At 36.7% G+C, this 20,649-nt stretch overlaps 1 protein-coding gene across 4 annotated transcripts in view; it reads left to right on the forward strand.

Annotated features, from left to right (window-relative positions):
* Positions 1–4,979: 4,979 nt before the first annotated feature.
* pthlha (parathyroid hormone-like hormone a) overlaps positions 4,980–20,649 on the forward strand; it is a 127,016-nt gene continuing 111,346 nt past the window's right edge. For 3 of the 4 annotated variants that reach the window (XM_077232055.1, XM_077232053.1, XM_077232056.1), the window contains exons 1-3: positions 4,980–5,043; positions 6,257–6,310; positions 6,765–7,043. The gene's annotated coding sequence lies outside the window, so the exon portion shown is untranslated. Of the gene's footprint in view, positions 5,044–6,256; positions 6,311–6,644; positions 7,044–20,649 lie in introns of all 4 variants that reach the window. The other variant, XM_077232054.1, reaches the window with a different exon arrangement.

A 20,649-nucleotide genomic window follows, 5' to 3' on the forward strand; every position in this document is an offset into this window, starting at 1 on the left:
TATTTCTGGCACAAATATCAAATTTTATAAAAGTAAAAGTATGTTTCGGATGCCTTAGCTTTAGTGATGATGTTTCAGTGTATTAATGAGGTGATTAATGAACACATTAAGTGTGTGTGTTGCTCTTTTCAAACAGCAGGCCCTGATGGAGAAGGACAGGACACACACACACACACACACACACACCTTTACTGTGACATTTAATACCTGATAATGTTCTTAAATAAAACACTCATCCAGCCTGTCAGGTCTGATCTCGTCACAAATTAAAACATGCTGACCAAATGTTAACCAAGACCACTAATTGTAAGTGATTGCTGTAAATTCACACCCTAATAATAAGCTGAGGGCTCAACTTTCGTATAAACTCATATCTGATTTTGTTCTGCACGCACGGCGAGGTGGAGTCGGATTTGGACGCTTGGTAATTGAAAAGAGCACCAGATGTATGTAGAGCTCATTCATTTCACTTGGACACTCTGTGATTTGAGAAAACAATTTGAAGCCTTTGGTTAACCACCGTAAGCACACAGAACATGTTTAATGTACTTAAAGGGGGAAACATGGTTTCCCTCTGAAAAATGAATTTGTGCGGCCCCTGACTGTGTTGCGACACACAGGTCTTTTCCTCAGGAAATGTGACAGAGGGAAATGTGTGTGTGTGTGTGTGTGTGTGGGAGATGATTATTCTTCGATTTTTCACACAGCACTTGTTTTTGTCCTTTTCTGTCCTGTTACACGTCAAGTCACATACGTTTATCTATAAAGCGCTTTATATTTTTATTATGAGACTAATTCAATTGCAGCTTTGTGGAGAAAAATAGTGTCATTATTCAGCTCAAATCAGTTCAATGTTGCTTCATCAATTATGATACAAATTTGATTTCAGCATGTCATCATTGGGCTAAAACTAACACATAAATTAAATTGTTTTATGGAAGTTACTCGTAAAACAACATATTTGTCTATAAAGTTACACACAATGAAGGTTCATCAACATCCCAGAGTCACTTTTGCACATGACGTCTCTCTTTATACTTAAGTTGTTGGCATACCGTGTCTGTTAGTCAGAAATGGCAACTTGGTGGGCTAAAGTAAAAAAAGAGAAGAAGAAAAAAAAGAGCAATTCTGTGGAAAAACAAGTCAGAATTGTGGGATAAAAATTACATTTTTGAGGGGAAAGGTCAGAACTATGAGATTTAAACTCACAATTCTGAGAAAAAAATGAATTGCGAGGTAAAAATGTGAAATTTTGAGAAAAAAGTCAGAATTTAGAGATATAAATATGAAATTGAGAAAAAAGTCAGAGTTGTAAGATATAAGCTATTTTTTTAGGAAAAAGTCAGAATTGTGAGATATAAATATGAAATTGAGAAAAAAAAGTAAATTGCGAGATAAAAATTAAAAATTGTAAGAAGAAAAGTCAGAATTATGAGATAGAAACTTGAAAGTTTGAGAAAATGGTCTGAATTGTGAGATATGAACATGAAATTTTGAGGAAAAAATACAGATTGACATATGATTCAGGGCGGGCCGACGATGCAACAGAATTAATTAATTTTACTAAGAGTTGCACCTCAGATGTAGTTTGCGCAAAAAACAAACAAAAAAAAAAAAAACACCGCTGGTTCTGCGTATCATTTCCTGGTTTCAACGCGGTCCGGTGCGAGCGAGGGTTTCCTGTAAGCTCGGGAAGTGAGGAGATGTGTGTGCTGCTTTGTTCCAGAGACCACAGAACTCCCCCGAGGCGGCCGAACACGTCAACAGGGTAAAAGAAGAAACCCTAGGTGTTTGTTCTTCGGCTCTGAGATCGGGGCACCTGAGGGATTGGCATGGGTGGGGGGGAAACCAAAGAGGAACCCAAAACGAGTGCCAAATTATTAGCTGAAGGTGATTTATCTGGCCAAGCACTCACATCTGGGAATCATCCGAGTTCTCTTGTTAATGTTGATCATCTCCTCATCATCGCTGTCAGGTCTCAGATGGGCCAAACTATCAGTGCCGAGAGGAACAAGACCAACTCATGTGTAATTCCTCATTTGCTTCATGCGATGATTTCATGCACATCAGCGCAGCTGGAAAACATGATATCAGTGATACCTACAGCAACACAGGGAACAGGGGACGTTTAACTCTTACTTGTTTCGGAATGTTCAGAGAACTTTCAAAAGTAACATTCACACAATGTTTGCAAATGGAATGTTCCCTTAATGAACATTCTGTTTTGCAAACATTGTGTAAACGTTACATTTGAATGTTCTCTAAATGTTCAAACTGTTTTTCTTTGTTATTTGGAGATGGTTGTGTATATATATATATTTATATATATATATATATATATATATAAAGTTTTCATAAGTTAATGCACTAACCAAAAAATAAAAAAACAGACGTCCATTTCCAAACTCAGATGATTCATTTAGTAACTGAAAGGATATATCAACAATGGAAACCAATTCTGTCTAATTCTGACATTTGAGATGTTTTTTGACTTGTTATGACAGTCATTCAAAATGTAGAATATCAGACCATGATGTCAGTAGTTGCAGATTAAACACGAGAGACTCTATTATATTACCCAGCCATATATAAAAGTTGGATATATATCCTACTGTAACTGCGCACTCTTTCGTCAGTCACTTCATATAGGCTATAGAACCTTGCGCTATAGTATAAGCTTGTTTCTGCAGCGGAAAAAAAATAACAAAGATAATTGCGACTTTTTATCTCATAATTCTGACTTTTTTCTCAATTTCAAGTTTACATCTTGCAATTCTGACTTTTTTCAAAAAAATTACAATTCTGACTTTTTTTTTCATAATTGTCAATCTCATAATTTACTTTTTTCTCAAAATTTCAAATTTTTTCCCCACAATTATAACTTTTTTCCTCAGAATTGCGAGTTTGTATCTCACAATTCTGACTTTTCCCCTAAAAATGTAAATTTTATCCCTCAATTAGCCTATAACCTTTCCCTCAGAACTGTGAGTTTATACCCTATAATTCTGACAATTTTTTTCTCAGATTTGCTCTTTTTTTTGCTTGTGGGATCACTTTATGGATATAGTTTTAATTTTAAATTTTAATTAAATTTTATGATTTATCTAGCTTGTGAACAATTTATAAGTGGAAAATATTTAATTTACCCATTAAATATGAAAGTATTATGCAATCATTTAAGACGTTTCTCCTTATACAGGAATAAAGCATTCTTTAAAATTGAGTCAAGAACCCTTGAGTTCTATTTAGAACCACATTAAACCGTTTTTTAAATAAGAGTGCAGAAAACTCTTTATATAAAGTTGAATATATAAGTAGGCTATATCCAACTTTAACCACACATTTCTAAATCTTGAGAAGGAAAATGACTTGTTTCAGAAAACAAGGCTTTTATACAAGTGCTGAAAAAAGCAATACCTGGGAGCAATTTGGTGAAGGACTGGTAACAAATTGAACTGGTAATTCGGACTAATTTCCAGTCATTTGATAACCAGCAATTTAACACTCTCACTTTAATGGGACCCGCAGTGTGATTCTATGAGGTTTGTAACAATGATGTCATTGTTCCCCGGGCAAGTACTGTGATATATAAGATTATAATACTGTCAATACAGTGTTGAAGATATCACAGACATCATAACTTAATAAGTTGACCTTGAACTTAAACTGATCTGGTCTACATGTGTGCTTGAGATCTGTAGAGTTTTATTCTTCTTAAATGAAGTGTCAAGCCGACTGAATGACTAGTATTGCTGGAGAAACATTGAGTGAATGACTTTCAAACAAATGCATTCACTAACAGACTCTAGAAATAGTGTTTCAGCGCAATTTAAATTTTCTCTGCAAATGACAAGAAAACAGAATTGCTATATTTTCTTCATTGTGTCCATCAACTTGACTATTATGAATAGAAAAAGGAAACGGTTGGCTAAATATTTTTTTTTTGAGTTTCAATAATATCATAATGGAGTGTTGGAAAAACATTTGAATTATTTTGTTTCTGAATTTACAATAAGTTACACATAATTATGAAAGGGAAGTCCGTATATCCGAGTGAAGCGGCTTCTCAAACAAGAACAAATGTAGGGCGGGGCTTGATTTCTTCCACAGGGAATTGTGGTTGTAGTTTGCTATTGGTGGATCTCATGTGAGTGACAGGTTGCCCCGCCCTCACGCCAGTAAACACATCATCAGAGAAGAGATGTTGACGGAGCACTAAAAAATGTATAATACTGCAATATTCCATAAAGAAAGAAAATTTAAATTACTTTAATGTGATTTTAATTGAGTATGCCATTCTCAATTAATACATCAACAATATTATTTTTTTTCCAAACTGGCCCCTGACGTGTTATGCCACATTCCATGTTAATTTTTGACTCATTTTAGGTGTTTTTGGAAGCATAGAATTGGCATTCCAAAGTGGCATTGGAAGTGTAGCCACCGAGCCAGCAATCCTAGAACACTGACATCATCCAAATAAAAAAACACTGCTTGCACACTCCACCCAAGAGCCCAGTCATACATCGTTCTAGTGGAGTTCAGTTCATCTTCTCCCCTCCTGAATCACTGAGTCCATCAAAGAGGGAAAAACCTCCACTCAAAGTGAGCATTCATGGCAAACTCTCCTCCGGTGCATTACGTCTTTTTTCCAAAAGTTTTCCTTTACAGTCGAGGTTACACATCATTACTTCTACCAAGTTCTACCTCTCTCTCCCCCTCTCTCTCTTTCTTCGGAATCGGATAAAACAAATATAACTCAATCACTGAGAGGTGTTTAAAATAAGAAAGCACACAAGGAACTACGTAATAAATTACATGTAATTCATGCCTTCATATTTTTTATAATACACAAAATAAGTATTTTATTCATTGTAAGCACTTTTGTAAAAATTGTTACAGAAAAACATCGATGAAGCTAGGAGTTTTATTTTGAAGTAAATCCTCAGATGAGAGATACGGTGGTACTGCGCATGCGCGTTCAACAGTTGGGGAAGGAGCGCGATCGGGATCCTGCCTCTCACAATTTTTCGCGTTTTAAAGGTAGGTAATGAGGGGAAAATGTTCAGATAACATCTCCATTTCAAACCCAAACGATAGTAAATAAGTTCAAACATTAAACTGTCAAAAAAAACAAAACATAAATGCGTTGGGTGTTAAACTTCTTCATTTGAAGTAAGTGTGACACGAATGAAAAAAACCGTTTGATGCACCTGCTGATTCTTGCATCCATATTTTTTCTTTTTCTCAGTAAAGACTTTAATTACGAAGATGAAATGTTTATAATATGAGGTTAAACCTAGTTGAATTTGTATGTTATTGAGTACTAACGTTAGTTCATATTTGGCGCGGCAATCGCGCGGGCTTCTTTTGCGCAGTAGTCACGTGATAAGCCTAGTCCGGGGCGGGGCTTCACTTGTCGCCCCGCCAACAACTCGCTCATTGGTTAGTTAGTTGCGTGACGTCGACGTCTCGGTAAACAACAAATGCGGTTAAGTGCATATTTTAAGCTTACGATTCATGTATGTATAAATAATACAATACATTTTGTACAGTAGGTATAAACAGTTAACACACTTGTGATTTTATTATTAATATTCTTGAAAAGATGTAGTTATACAGTGTAGACACCATTTTCAAACCTGTACCCACATCAAAGTAAATATGAATATACTTAAATTTGTAATCATTCTTATATCCACTCCAGTATGTAGCCTAATGTATGTGTAATCTCTATACGTAGTCTATATGTAAATTATGTTTAGGCACATTAATATGTTTTGCATTGTGATTTAAAATAAGCATTAGCTAAATTTAGTACATAAATTTACAATGGTAATTTAAGTACTTTAACAATTTTTCATTCAACAGTTATATTATGTTTACCTCAGTCATGAGAGTCGTTAGCTATACAATAAGTTATTGTGAATAGAGGCAGAGAAAATGTATTTAATTGAAAATAAGGTTGTGATTAACAAAAAACTAATTAAATATTTTTATTTGATTTAGGGGTGAAATATGTAAATGTTTCTTGTGAAATTCACTTGTGTATAAAATTAATTTAGCTATTTATTGTTACACGATGATATTCAGTTGAATTAATTGATTGCAGTGGGATTAATTGATAGAACTGCAGACATTATTTATGTGCAGCACTGAAATTAAGAGTATTAAGACTATTGTAGAAATGTTTAGAAATAATCATGAAGGATTTGATTGATTTCTCGCTCTCATTTTGTTTCTTTTTGACTTTCAGGAATTCTTATCCAATTACCCGACATCCTGAGCGAGCCTGTAACACCTCTAACAGGTACAAATACCTCAATGTACATGTGCTTCACATTAAATATCATAATCATAACACCTCACTGGCAAAATCATCAAAATATATCATCTGAATATAAGCGACGACAGATCACAGATAAAACCCTGCATCACCAGCCTACTACACTATAAAAAATGATATGATCAATAAGTTATAACAACATGTTTTTACATTGTTTTAATAAGTTTTTAACAACTTTTTCATAGTCATAAAATATTCAGTTAATTTTTTAGTCAGTCTAATGTAATTTAAGTTAAAATGACGTATACATCCAAGTTTATTGAACTTAATTTAAGGTAGCAACTTTTTTTTTTTACAGTGTACTAGAAGAGGAATGAGAAAATCCATAAGGACAGTGAGCGAAATCCTCACTCAGCACGATCTCAGCTGAAATATGCTCCCAATTCTACTGAACAATAAACATTCATGATCCTCTCAGGTGGAAAATGACCATCAGCCATCAGTGAGAGCAGGTCTACACACACAAACACACAGGGGTGACAGCATTACGTCGTTCCTACTAGAGAGGGACCACACAAGCAGAGCGTCGAATTCAGGGAGGAATTTCTCTGGAGTCTTTCATCTGGATGGATGGAGGAATGAAGGATGAAGGGGTTGATGGAGGACAAACGTTTCTAATTCAGACTGGAAGATGTGAAGAGCGCAAATCTGCCAGAGCCCACGGGGTCTGTGTGTGAGAAGACTCAGTGAAGTAAAGGTAAAGATAGCTTGGGAGGTAAATGTAAAGATATTATTTTTTTTTAACAATGTGGAAGCTCAGTCAGTTTTGTAAAAAACAAACAACATGTAATGAATGAATCCACTGGAGGCAAGCTGGTTGAGAACCCAAACGCAACTTTACTTCAAAACATAATCAAACATAAAACAAAGACATGAAACAGAACCGAGAACAACGACAAGAAACATTCAATACTAGACAAAGACAGGGCAAACATGAGGGCTTAAATACACAGACTAATTACTAGACAAGGGACACCTGTGAACAATTAAACAATGAACCAATAACAACATGACACATCAGACAAGGGAACACATGGCAGGATCACATGACTTGAACAAGGGATCACATGGCAGGATCACATGACTTGAACAAGGGATCACATGACATACATGAAACAGGAACAAGGAACAAAACCCAAAACGTGACACAAAAAGTTTCCCGTTTCCAAAAGCATCATAAGCCTAAGCAGATCGCCAGGTGGAAAACATGTTCTATTAAATGTATTAAAAATGTATGTTTTTAGAGCAATACAAATATACTATAATGTATTCTTAATACAATCACCAGTACGTCTTTTTCACCTGGGAGACTATTGGTGTATTTGGTTTGCGATCAAGATTTTCTCCTGGATTACAAAGTAAACAAAGGCATTAGATTTAGAAACCTACCGTACACTGGGTGTCATCATCATCCTAGAATGTGACGACATTGATGATCCGGACTTGATGGCGAAGCTTTGCCTGATTCATTTAATTGAGTTTATTTATTAAATGTAAAGGGTGATTTATATATCTATATAAATAATAATAATGAAAAAAGTAAATGAATAAAAAAAACCCCACAAGAATCTAAATACTACACAGTAAAAGCACATTTATACAAATACGTTACATAGTAATGTGAAGTTCGGATCATTTTACTGACTCAGATCTTTGAATCTCATTCATCAAAATGAACAAATCTTTTTTCGAGTCAGTTCGTTCATTTCAGCAGAATATAATTAAAATGTTACATGTTAATAGCCAAATTCCCCATCAACACATCAAATGTTGATCACATTTAGAATAAGAAAAAAAGTACAATGCAAGGACAAGGCCAAATAATGAGAAACAGAAACAATTAATTCATTGCTTATCTGGTCTTTCAGGCTATGCAGTTGGTACCGGATACAGAATTGATTCGTTCACCTCAAAATTAACGAATCGTTCACAACCAACCCATCACTTCTCCTTAAGAACTTGTGATTTGCTAAGATTGGCGTCTCAGTTGCCAGAGCCATTTGACAACGGCTTCTGTTCACACATGACCTTTAAATGGAAAAATGCTGTTATATTTTCCATTTGATTCATTTTACTTGATCTTGCCAAAGAATGAGACACTTTAGTACATGTTCAAACCGAAAAAAAAAGTCAAAATATGATCCTCTACATCCCAAGATCACTGGAACTAAAAATCTCTCCAAACATGTGATGAAAAGAAAGATAAAGAGGGAAATCACACAAATGTGGCCAAAGAACATTGGCAAGAGAGTCTCTTTTCTTTTGCTTTATTGCATTAAAGAGCACATTTGAAGTAAATTCTGCCTTTAAAAACGACAAAATAAAGCGTAACCCAATACGGTCGTTCAACTACAGAGAAAAGGGTGGGCGAATGTACAAGCCAGCCTTTTATGCAGGGAAATAACGCTTGGCGCATGTTTGTCTTGCCGTTGCATTAATCCTGTCGCCTTTTTCATCCCTAATCCTTACAACAACACCGCCTTCGGGAACTAATAAATGGAAGGATTCAATTTCCTCCATCCATGCCAAACTCCACACCTCACTTTCAGATCACGAGGGTCAGAAAATGAAAAGGGGCTCGACCGGGTTGTTTATATTCAGGGCGTTTTCCTCTTTATTGATATTACAAATCAGCTGGTGCTCAGCACAATCGGCCTGGGTGGGTAAGTATTACAGATAAACCCAAGGTAAGTCATGTGACACGGATCATATCAAAGGCCTGGTTTACCCTTCACACACACACACACACACACACACTGAGATTCAGGGATTGAAGGGCCTCAGGGAGCAAAAACACAGATGCCATCGTCCTCAAGCACATTTTCTGTTTGTAGAGTTTTTACACACATGCTTTAAAGCGTCCAAAGTAGAATCAACAACAGCCCTTGAGAACGGCCAGCTGAGGAGAGGACCTGATTGAAAGCAGTGCCACTTCACGGTGCTCATGACCTCATGCGTTCGCTGAGATGCGTTCGCTGATAATAGACGAGAGGCTGTGTGTGTGTGTGTGTGTGTGGTTTGAGTTAAGTCGAACACAAAAAAGCACTTGTTTTCAGTGGCTGGAATAGTGTAGCGCATACAGGCATAATTGCATGTAAAAATTAAAACATTTCTGCAGATTTAGATCAGCAGAGCATGGAGAGCATTATGGATTTGTTCATTTTTGTCATGTAAACATGGAAAGCGATTAGAAATCTACATCAAATGTCTCCACTTGAGACTAGTTAATTTTTTGCCAAAGGAATCCTATTACATTACTTTAGTTTCTTTTCCCCGGTTTTACCATTGTTATTTGTATAGTCATCTGACCCCATTGGCAGATATTTTTCTTGTTCAAAGCATTATAAACCCACTTAATTTTTAAGTGTAATTTATTTATCTTAATTTATTATCTTTATCTTAAAGTGCCCCTATTATGCTATTTTGGAGTCTCCTACAACAGGTTTACATGCATCCAAGGTTCAAAAACACTTAAATTTTCTAACAATATACATTGGACATCACCTCATTTCTCAAACTTTATTCAATCTTACTCTGTTCTGATTGGTCAGATGGCCCAGTCTTTTGTGATTGGTCTACCAGTTACAGGACGTATTGGAAAATAAACTTTCCTTTTCCTTTAATCCTCCCTTGTCTGGCTTATGCTACTCTAAGAAATGACCGAACTTTGTATTTTGAGCACTTCTTGCGTTGTTTTCGTCTCTCTCGCTTTAGTCCTCATTTGTAAGTCGCTTTGGACAAAGGCGTCTGCTACATGACTAAATGTAAATGTAAACACCTATTACCATATCTGAATTCAGTGCTTCCTAAGTGCTTGAGTACACAGTGTTAGAAACAATGGCCTTTTCTAGTGCATGCAAAGTGGATTTGCAGCTCTTTAAACAGCGTCTTCATGACATGAACAACACAAACCAAACTCTTTCAGTCTCAGATAAACTACCGCGTTTGACGGCGGGGCAAAGAGACTCTGTTCGGCATTATGCTAATTTGTTACATAATTACATAGGTTTGTAACAGGAAGTGAGATGACACAATTCAGCAGTCCAGAATCAATTATTTCTTTTAGGAGGCAATAACTTTGTGTCATGCACTTTGATATTTTAAAGTCCCCTTGTGGTGGAAAATCAAGCTTTTATTGTTGTTTATATGTCTATGTGGTGTTTTTAATATGCTTTAAGACAAATCATGTGTAAATTCATAAGTCGACAGCATTGCTGAGTATTTTCTCCTTTAAACTGCAGTGAACCAAAGACAGTCTCAAAAACACGGTTTGAAATCGCTGTTGTTCCTGACGTCACAAACTACCTTGTAACCAATCAGATCAACGTGTGATCGTCAACGAGTGGATCTCTGAGTGAGTGAGTGAGTGGAGGCGGGGCTCATTTGCATATTCATAGAACCACAAATACTAAATGAGGCAAGGGTGTCGAGTTACAGTCAAGCTATTTTAAGGCATAAAGACTTTTTTCAAGGAAAAAAACATTTAAACGTCATTTTGGTGATCAAAGAAGAGTTTTAACATACAATTATTGACTACAGGTGGACTTTAAAACCTTTTAGACCTTTTATCTTCACAAACAGCTGTATTACACTCTGCATGAAAGGTTATGTTCTTAAAAGCATTATGCTTCTGAAGTGAATGTTCCATGATTTAGGCATGTTTAGATATTTGAATGGGAAATCACTTTTTGCAGTGTAAAGAGCATTAAGGTCTGACGTGCTCAACGACATCTGCTTTTTTCAGTAAAACAGAACAGCTTGAAGGCTTGGCACTGTTCAGACGCCTATAGGGGCTGTTTAAACCTGGCCACTTCATGCGTTTTCTATCCGATCGTGAAAAGACCAGGTGTAAATGCCCTCCGAAATGCAATCGAGACGGATTTAAATCCGATCGCTCAAACCACTTCAGGAGGAGGTCTGAGACGCTTTCCAGATGAAACTAGACAAGTGTAAATGCATCTGGTTGTTGAAACCACATATGTAAATTTTATGCTAAAAAAATAAACGTGTAGAGCGTGTTATTAGCTATATGTCATGTTATAGCCAGATATGACCACGCTATTGCAGATGAGCAGCCGAGCGTCTTTTCATCAAGCCAATGCGCAAACTATCGCAAATCAAAGTGCAAAGAAGTCGCAGACATTTAACGCACAATCATCTTCATTAAAAGTAAAGAAACAAAATGATCTTACAAGTGCTGTTGCCTCTCTTTCCAATTGCGGTCTTTGATTTTGAAATGAGCTGATGATCAATAAAATGCAGCTCATAGCTGTTGCTTTCGGTGACATGAACCTCTTAAATCTGCATATAGCGCGGGAACTGAAGATCGTATTTATATCTGTTTCGCGAAAACACATTTATGCAATCGTTTTAATGAATCGGATAGCTATCCGATCAGTAAAAACCAAGCGGCAACCTCCCTGTCTCTCTCTTGAAACCAACACGGAAGTGAATTAAACTGCAATTCATCAACTGGCCGTTTGAGGCTCGCAGCAAAAGTGAGTCAAATCTGTATCTCCCCCATGTTAAAATGCCCAACTTTACCGCAGAAAAAAAATATGTTTACAGCCTGGTGTCTAAAGTGGTTTTGGTCTATACAGCTAATTTTGCCCTTCATGACGACTGTGAGGTGGGTGAATTTTTTTATAACTCATCCGTTTAAATTATATTAAGCCTTAAAATGCTGTATAACAGGGGCGTGGCCACTTGAGTGACAGGTGGATTGCGCTGCTGTCACTACTAGCCGTTTGTCTGTTCTCTGTTAGCGTCACGTCACCTCAGCTAATTCCAGCTGCTGAACTCGCCATCTCTACCGTGTTTATACTTATTTCGGGATTATTTCATAAAATTTAATACACGCCTTATACCTTCGCCCACGCCGTTGGAACCCGACTTTTTGCCCATTTTCGTTTATACGGGAGTGACGCGCGGTGACGCACTGCCAAGATGGCGACGGCCGACTCTGCCCACTTTAGGCTTCAAAAACGCTCTTCAGAAATCTACGGGTGACATCATGCACAGTACGTCCATATTTTTTTACAGTCTATGGTAAAAACGCATGAAGTGACCAGGTGTAAACAGGCCCATAAATAACACAAGGCCTCAGGTGCCTTTTGCCGCATCACGCAAACGCTCTCCAACCCTGGCACTTGACCTTTGTATTTCTGAAAAGAGATACAACATCAACAGTGAGACGCATGACTATCCCACTGTCCCACCACAGGCATTTACCAAGTGTCTGCACACATGACAGAAAGTACTTTAAAGCTGGAGTGGCAAAGCCATGAGGAAGAAAACACTTTTTGCTCCATGTCAGACATGGATGTTGTCTACAATAAACAAAGGAGGAGATGTCCTAAGCACAAGAGAAGCAAGATTATGCACCATTATGTTTCAGGATGTACGAGAAGCAACACCAGGTGTTCATCTTTTCAACTGTGGCTTTACTAACACATACAGGAAAAAAAGACACGTGCAAAATACTCCATTCTCTTCTTTTTTCCATGAGATTTTTACCTCTCGCCACTCACTTAGCCATCATATGGTCCACCGTGCCCAAAGCTCTCATCAGTTTATTTGCAAAAAGACATACCAGGAAGTACAACTTCAAACAATGGCCTGAAGTTATAAACCTCATTCCTTTCTCTGGCCCACCTGGATGTAGACACCTAGCCATGTAACGGAGGAAAAATTCCTTCGGCGGGAATGGACGCACATGCCATTTCAAGGACTCACCAAACAAAGACTGTCTGGGAGAAGCACATTTTTGGAAAGGTACAGAAAGTGGGAGAAAAAATGTCTCGTTTATAAAGAAGTCTGTGGTGCCTTTACCAGTTTTTGCTCTTTTGAAACAGCTGCAAAACTTCCTAAGATCTCTCGTTTAGTGTGGAAGACGTGCTGAACACAGATAGTGTCACCAGCTATAATAACGTTAATACAGATCACACATCTTAATGAATTATGCGTGCTTGGATTGCGAAACAAAAGGAAGGCGAAAGGCCTGTATAATGACAATAACATTTAAAGGGACATTGTGTAGGAATTTCTCCCATCTAGCGGTGAAATTGTATTTTGCATTCAAACGAATTGTGCTCTCCAGCGACTCGCTTTTTCCTACCCGTCACATGTATATAAAGATAATAAATTCTTCGTTTACGAGGATAAATCATATAATTGGCAGAGGTATTTGTACACCATTGAGGACATATTTATGAATAAAAAGATTGATTTTAGATAATAAAATACCTAAAAAACTACACATAGTCCCTTTAAAGTGGGAATCAATTTCGAATTTGCCCGTCTGTTTTGCCTGATCTTATTGTGAACAATTCAACCGTGCATTCCTTTAATTAGAATTTTTTTTTAGTGATGGGCAATGATTAATTGCATCTGAAATAAAAGTTGTGGTTCAGTGGTTCATGTAGGTTGTCTACAAACCGAAAGGTTGGTGGTTCGATCCCCGGTTCCACCTGACCAAGTGTCGAGGTGTCCATGAGCAAGACACCTAACCCCGGCTGCTCCCAACGAGCTGAGTGGCGCCTTGCATGGCTGACACCGCCGTCGGTGTATGAATGAATGAGTGAATGGGTGAATGTGAGGCAATATGTAAAGCGCTTTGGTGGCCATTGGGTCTGTTAAAGCGCTATATAAATGCAGTCCATTTACCATAAATTTAAGAACAATGTGTGCTTTATATATAAAATATTTATATTTATTTATAATCTAAATTATATGTAAATATAAATACAGTATATACATGCACATATTTCTTAAATATACACATGTATGTGTGTGTATATCTATATACAAAATAATTATACACAGTATACACACATATATTATGTAAACATAAACTTTTATTTTGGATGCGATTAATCGTTGCCCATCACTATTTTTTTTAAAAACTTTTTTACCTCATAATGTTAAATCATAGAGCCTGCTGGTCACTTCATGTGTTTTTTCTGATCGGATAGCTATAAAATGCCCTCCGAAACGCTTTCAAGACAGATTTAAATCCGATCACTCAAACCACTTTTGATTTGAGAAGCATTCCAGACAAAACTTGGAAACCTTATTTTTCGATTATCCATCACACTCAGATTATTGTAAATCAGGACACGAAAAAACAAACTGTTCGTCACAATACGGAAGAAAAGATGTCATTAGTTCCATTTCATTGTGACTTTAAATAGTTTCTCAGACTTTTGTTTGTTTTTTGTGTTGTTGCGAGTTAGCAGTTTGACGTGATAAATGGACATCACAACTTTCCATGTTGTTTTATGTGCAACTAGCAGATCCATGCATTTTGCTTATTCAAAACAAAGAATCAAGCTGACTCAAATGGCTGAAAGCACAATGCACTTTTCATTCCCTCCACCTTTCATTACGAAAAAAAAAAAAAGTGTAGATACTGTGAGCTCCCATTGGGATCCATATATACAGTATATAGACTTCGTGTGTAGAGATGTTTGATGGTCTGATGGTGCATTTAATTCAAGTTTCCTCTATTATTAGAGACTACCTTGTTGGCTAGCAATCGGTTTCCTTGTCTGTTAATATTTTCTTATATGCTATCAGTACTATTCAGTAAAAAAAATTATATTTGAAAAATACAGTTTTATGACCTTCACCATCTGTTTTTCATATTGAGCGACCAAATGAAACCCTCCTGTCAGTGTCTTTGAAAGAATTCTTCTGTTCTCTTTCAGCATCTAGAGCAGCTTACATAACACACAAGCTGGAAAAAAGAAGCTAGCGAGTTGTTGAAAGGTAAAGATTCCTCGGGCCAAAGAGTTAAAACTATTCAGGAACAGCAGGGAATGCAAAACCCTCGGCGTATCTCCTGAATGCGGTGCGCAATCATACCTCTCAGGTTAAAGGTTTGTGTAAGTTTCCTGAAAACGTACCCTTTAAAGTGCGCTGCGAAGCTCGTTAACCTCCTCAAACGACCCACACACAGACAAACCTACCCAGTGCTATTTTTAAACATTACCTCAAACAAGAACGGAGGTCAGCTGCCCCTATTTCCCCAATCGTGCCCATGTGTGTTCCAGAAAAGTCTTGAGTTGATCACTTTAACAGACGAGCCATTCAGCTTAAGTTTTCTATTTAAAAAAAAAAGACCCATAGATACACGCACCGGGACTCCCCTCGTTCGTTTGTTTACTTCTAACCTCCCGGGAGGCCAAATATAAGAGTGTGCATTCTTGAAGGGCCCCTAAATTGGATGGAAAGTATCTTGTAAAGAACTGGAACATTTGCCTCCTTTCAAAGCTTGTGTCTTTTGAACCTGTTTGTGCAGGATTTGGTTTTCTTGGGCTCTTTCCGCAACCATTCTGTATAGAATTGTATATTTTACTTAATGTAGGCTTGATAGATATTCTCATTTGCTAAAGGTTTGGATTATAAAACTGTTGATTAGACGGTAGTTGTTTTAAAGTCCGCCTATGGTGAAAATCAAGCTTTTAATGTTGTTTATACTGTATGTCTCTGTGAGGTTTTTAATATGCTTTAAGACAAACCATGTGTAAATTCATAAGTCGACAGCATTGCTGAGTATTTTCTCCTTAAAACTGCAGTGAACCAAAGACAGTCTCAAAAACACCTCTGGTGTTTCTGATGTCACAAACTACATTGTAACCAATCAGATCAACGTGTGATCGTCAACGAGTGGATCTCCGAGTGAGTGAGTGGGTGAGTGGAGGCGGGGCTCATTTGCATATTCATTGATTCTCGTATACTCTTGATAGTCTGAGCACATTTATGCACATATAACAACTTTCAGCACAATCAAATATTGCATCTCTCAGTCAGCTTTATCCAGTTTGGATAAAGTGGTACTTGTGTGGTTTGTCCCATTTAATATAAACGTGGTCACCTCAGACAGCCGTAGGACTCACATTAAACTAGACATGGGCCATTTATCAAACACCTGTAAAACTTTGTCCAAGTAATCACCTGCAGTTCCTCATAGATCTCACTGGGATATTTAAGCCCAACACAAGAAAAAACCTGGAACAAAATCCATAGTCCAACTAAAAAACATTTGGCCGCCCAACATTTCCATTCTCCGCAATTACTGAATTTCTATTAATATTCCAGGTGTTTTGTTTTCTAGGTTCATTATAAAGGTGAATTGCGGTCTCATGCAGGACGTTGTGATGTGATAAAACTAGGTTGACACTGGAAGCCCTGGTGGTTCCAGGTCAGGGTTAGGTTAGGACTGGATGCAAACATCAAATGTGCAGTATGGTGTAAGTCATGTAAAAAAGCTTGCCATTTCCTATTATTCTCTTGAGAAAAAGATTAAAACAAATAACTTTGATTGAAATAGCTGATAGAATTTAAAAAATGATGACCATTTTGAACATGTCTTCTACTGTTATCCAAACTCAGTGTGTTTGTCACTTTCTGTGGTAAGTGCACTGATAAAAATGCACCTGGAAATGTTGTTACTTTACTTAGCATTCAGAATAGGCTTGTTAGGGTAGCCGGCGTGACACAGTGTTCGGCTGTACACCGATTACATTACTTGCATTACATTGACAAATACTACACGTGATCACGAATTTAAAAGCGACAAGCAAATCGAGTCACCTTCATTTATATAGCACTTTTAACAATATTGACTGTTTCAAAGCAGTTCTGTCAGGAGGACCACTATCGTCAAATATGATTGACAATTAGCAAAATAAAGTGTTACCATTTATTCTGATTCAACTGACGACAGGTGGAGCTGGGGAGGGAGGAGGGTAATTCGCAATAGCTGCTGATAATACTGAAGGAGCTTATATATGTACACAGTGATGGGCGTCGCATTCCTATAGGTAGACGTGGATCAGCTGATGCGAGATTGACTAACGTGACCTGCCAGAACTGATGCTACGCTTGATCTTTATAGTGATAATAGGAAATTAAAGTAACAGAGATTGTTTGGCTTTACATTAGCTCTAGGATAACGTTATTGTCCAGCTAAAGTTAGTTTTGATCGATTCACTTCCGTTGCAAAGATCATTAGTTATTAACTTAGCGGCTGCTAAGAAAACCTTTAATGCGATCCGGCTACTCATTCGCACAACAGTTTCTGGGGCTCGAGAACGCAAACCTTGAAACAGGTTCCAAGATGCAAGCCTTGAAAGAAAAGAAAAAAATATATATTTATATATATGACGAACATGATGTTCTGAGTCACATGATGCACTGAATCACATGATGCACTGGATGTCACATGATGTGTGGAGCACATGGCTTAAGAGAGTTGGAAGATGTGGGAAGTTAATCCCTGCATATCTCCAAAAAACTGTGAGGTAAAAGAAACATTTCATTTATTGCCTTGAAATTTATGGCTCTTTTGGAAGTTGCTGGATGTTCAGAGAAACTACCAATGGTCCAAACGACAATGGAGGAAAGATCATTTGTCTGACTGAATATATATATATATTTTCAAGCGTGCATTTATAAGCGCCCCCCACTCCCACGGTGTTATCAATAATACTGATGTTGTTGTAAGTTTATATAACTGTGACAATTTCCTCACCATTACATCCCTAAATCAGACCTTAATCGAGTAGGAGATTGTCTCTTTTGACTTGAAAACCACCTAAAACACTTTAGCAACACGTGAAAAACCACTCAAAACACTCAAGCAATCACATTGAACCCAGCATGAGGCAAAAGGCAAAGATTTGCAGTCCTGGGTGGCAGTGAAAATCTGCAAGCGATTAAAAAAGACATCAGATTCTTTCATGATTAGATACAAGTTCTCCCCGGGTGTGTTCTGTAAAGGTAGCGCATTTATATACAGTTACCACTTTAAAAAAAATCTAAGTCACGTTTTAATGAAATGGCGTTAGGTGTGTGGGTGGCTTATTGAGCTTAAGTGTGTTGGTTTGTATATGGATGGTTTTATGATGTTGTTTTGTTAAGACTCTTGAAGATTTCCTGTTATCGTCACCTGTCAATTTCATTGCATTCTGGAGTGTGGAGAAAGTAGATTAAACCACACACTTGAAATATTTTTGGCTCTGAGTTTATTGCGCCTGTTTAAAGGAAACCTGTCGCAATAATTCTCACAACTGTGTGTAATAAATGTTGTGTCTGTGCCAATAATGAATCACCAAGACTGAGCAGAGATGAATAGACTGTAAAGCTTTGTGACTCTTCGTATGAGGAATAAGCACAGTTCGGACTGAAAGTTACAGGTATTTCTATCACGATGTTAGTGAACTTCTGGAGACACTTGATTTCAGGGTTTGACGTATATAGCCTGGTTTAGGATGAGAACAACTCCCAGAGGCACAACAACTATGACCTTCAAAAGATATGTAGAAGATCAGAGGAAGCTCAAGCTTGTGGGGATAAAAAAAAAATGAAATGTCAGAAAAGAACAACAAATTCTGAACAAAACAGGTTGTCAGTAAAGGGTGGCAAAAATGTTAACCTATGCTAGAAGGAAGGCAGCGTCATAGTATCTTAGGTAACATTTGACTGATGATGTGTTTCTCTGTTTCATGACCTCTTGGTTATTAAGTTTAGGGTTGGATTCATCAATATCATTTTTTAAGGTCAGGCTAGTATTGATGAACTCTTTCCAGTGAACTCAGGAATGATCTCAGAATAATTGAAGATAAACTGATTAAATCTGTTTAAAGAAAACCGAGTTTCCATATTCGCGATGTATTTGGATGCTAAACTGCTATTTAATATGTAAACTAGGCTTTGTACTCCCGTCGCATTCAAATATTGACATAAAACATCATCCTTCACTTGCACAAAAATGCGCTTGGCATAATACCACAGTCTCACTGAATGGCACAGATTGTACTACGGACTATTTAAATTGAGCAGTGTAACTTTTTATGTTTGGTTGACTTTTATTCTGATAGTCAGCAATGCTAGAACTGAGTGTGTGTGTGTGTGTTAGATCATTATTTTAAAGGTCCCATATTGTACAACTTTTTGAAGTTTTATTTTAGGTTTTGATGTCCTTAAGAATATATGTTTTTTTGGTATAAGTGACAAAAACAATCTTAATATATGTTTACAGCTCCTTTCTCAGGAGCTCTGCCAAGAACAGGTCGACCTGTCTACTTAATATTCATGAGCCTCTCTTCTGATTGGCCTGTTGTTTTCTGAGTGACCAACCATTGGTGGGGGCGGAGTCTAAGTAGTTCTGACATCACATTTATACGGAAGTCACAACAGCGACCTCTATTATCATGAAAAAAGCCAGTAAATTTCAGTTTTGACAAAATGGGACCTTTAAGGCATCATTCGAAACTGTAAAGGGTTTACTTTTATTTGTTTGCACATTAAAAAGAAAACATTGTGCTTTTATAAAACTGAATGCCACTTTTTGCAATCTTGGTTTCCTTTCTGTGAACTTTTTTGTGGAGCGCGTCACAAAAATGAAACGAAACCCAGCATATACTTCGTCACACATTTTTTTCTTTTCTTTTGTTACCCTGTTTATTATTTAAGTAAAATATATTTAGCCTATTTGTTCCTTTTTATATATTTTGATTTTTATACAGTTTTTCTCCGTTCATAGAAGCGCTGCAGGTTCATGAATCCTCAAGTTATGTTGTTTATGCTGCTATTTTCACATGTAAATCTAAACATCACATACACTTATCCATTCAAATTTCATTGATTCTAATAAAACATATTGTCAGTTACCAGTAAATGATCACTTAATGAGCTTTGGTTGTCAGTTATAGGAAAAGTTTTTAATTAACATCCCAAATGTCTTCTTAATCAGTAAAACAAAAGTCACTTTGGATAGATGTCTACTTGAGACCCATTCAATTTGTTGTAAACAGTTGTTGTAAACAGTTAGTTTATAAAAGCTACATATTAGATATTATGTAGATATTACATTCTATATTATGTCTTTGTTTATTTGTTTGGATATATTTATCTATTCTCATTTACATAATGTATATCTTTTTTCAATTGTCCCTGTTATTTATATACACTGTTTACTTCATTTATAGTTATATTGCTAATTCTGAAGAGCTGCTAAACATGTTTCACGTTTATTTGTATAGCGCTTTTCACAATACACATCATTTCAAAGCAGCTTTACAGAAAGTGCATGAGCCCATATTACAATTTAAAGCATTCTATTATCAGAGGAAACTAAGTTATGTATTTCAGAAATGAACATTATATAAAATCACAGTTAGCTAAAAATGTATTAATTTAAACAATATAATAATTTAATGCGGATACAATGAGCTCATTTAAGCAATGAATACTTGTTTGTTAAATGATTATGACATTTAGAAAATATAGCATCTTTT

The sequence above is a fragment of the Siphateles boraxobius genome, unplaced genomic scaffold (assembly GCF_051911475.1).
Source record: "Siphateles boraxobius isolate OS27281-9 unplaced genomic scaffold, OSU_SipBor_1 162, whole genome shotgun sequence".
NCBI classification, from domain to species: Eukaryota; Metazoa; Chordata; class Actinopteri; order Cypriniformes; family Leuciscidae; genus Siphateles; species Siphateles boraxobius.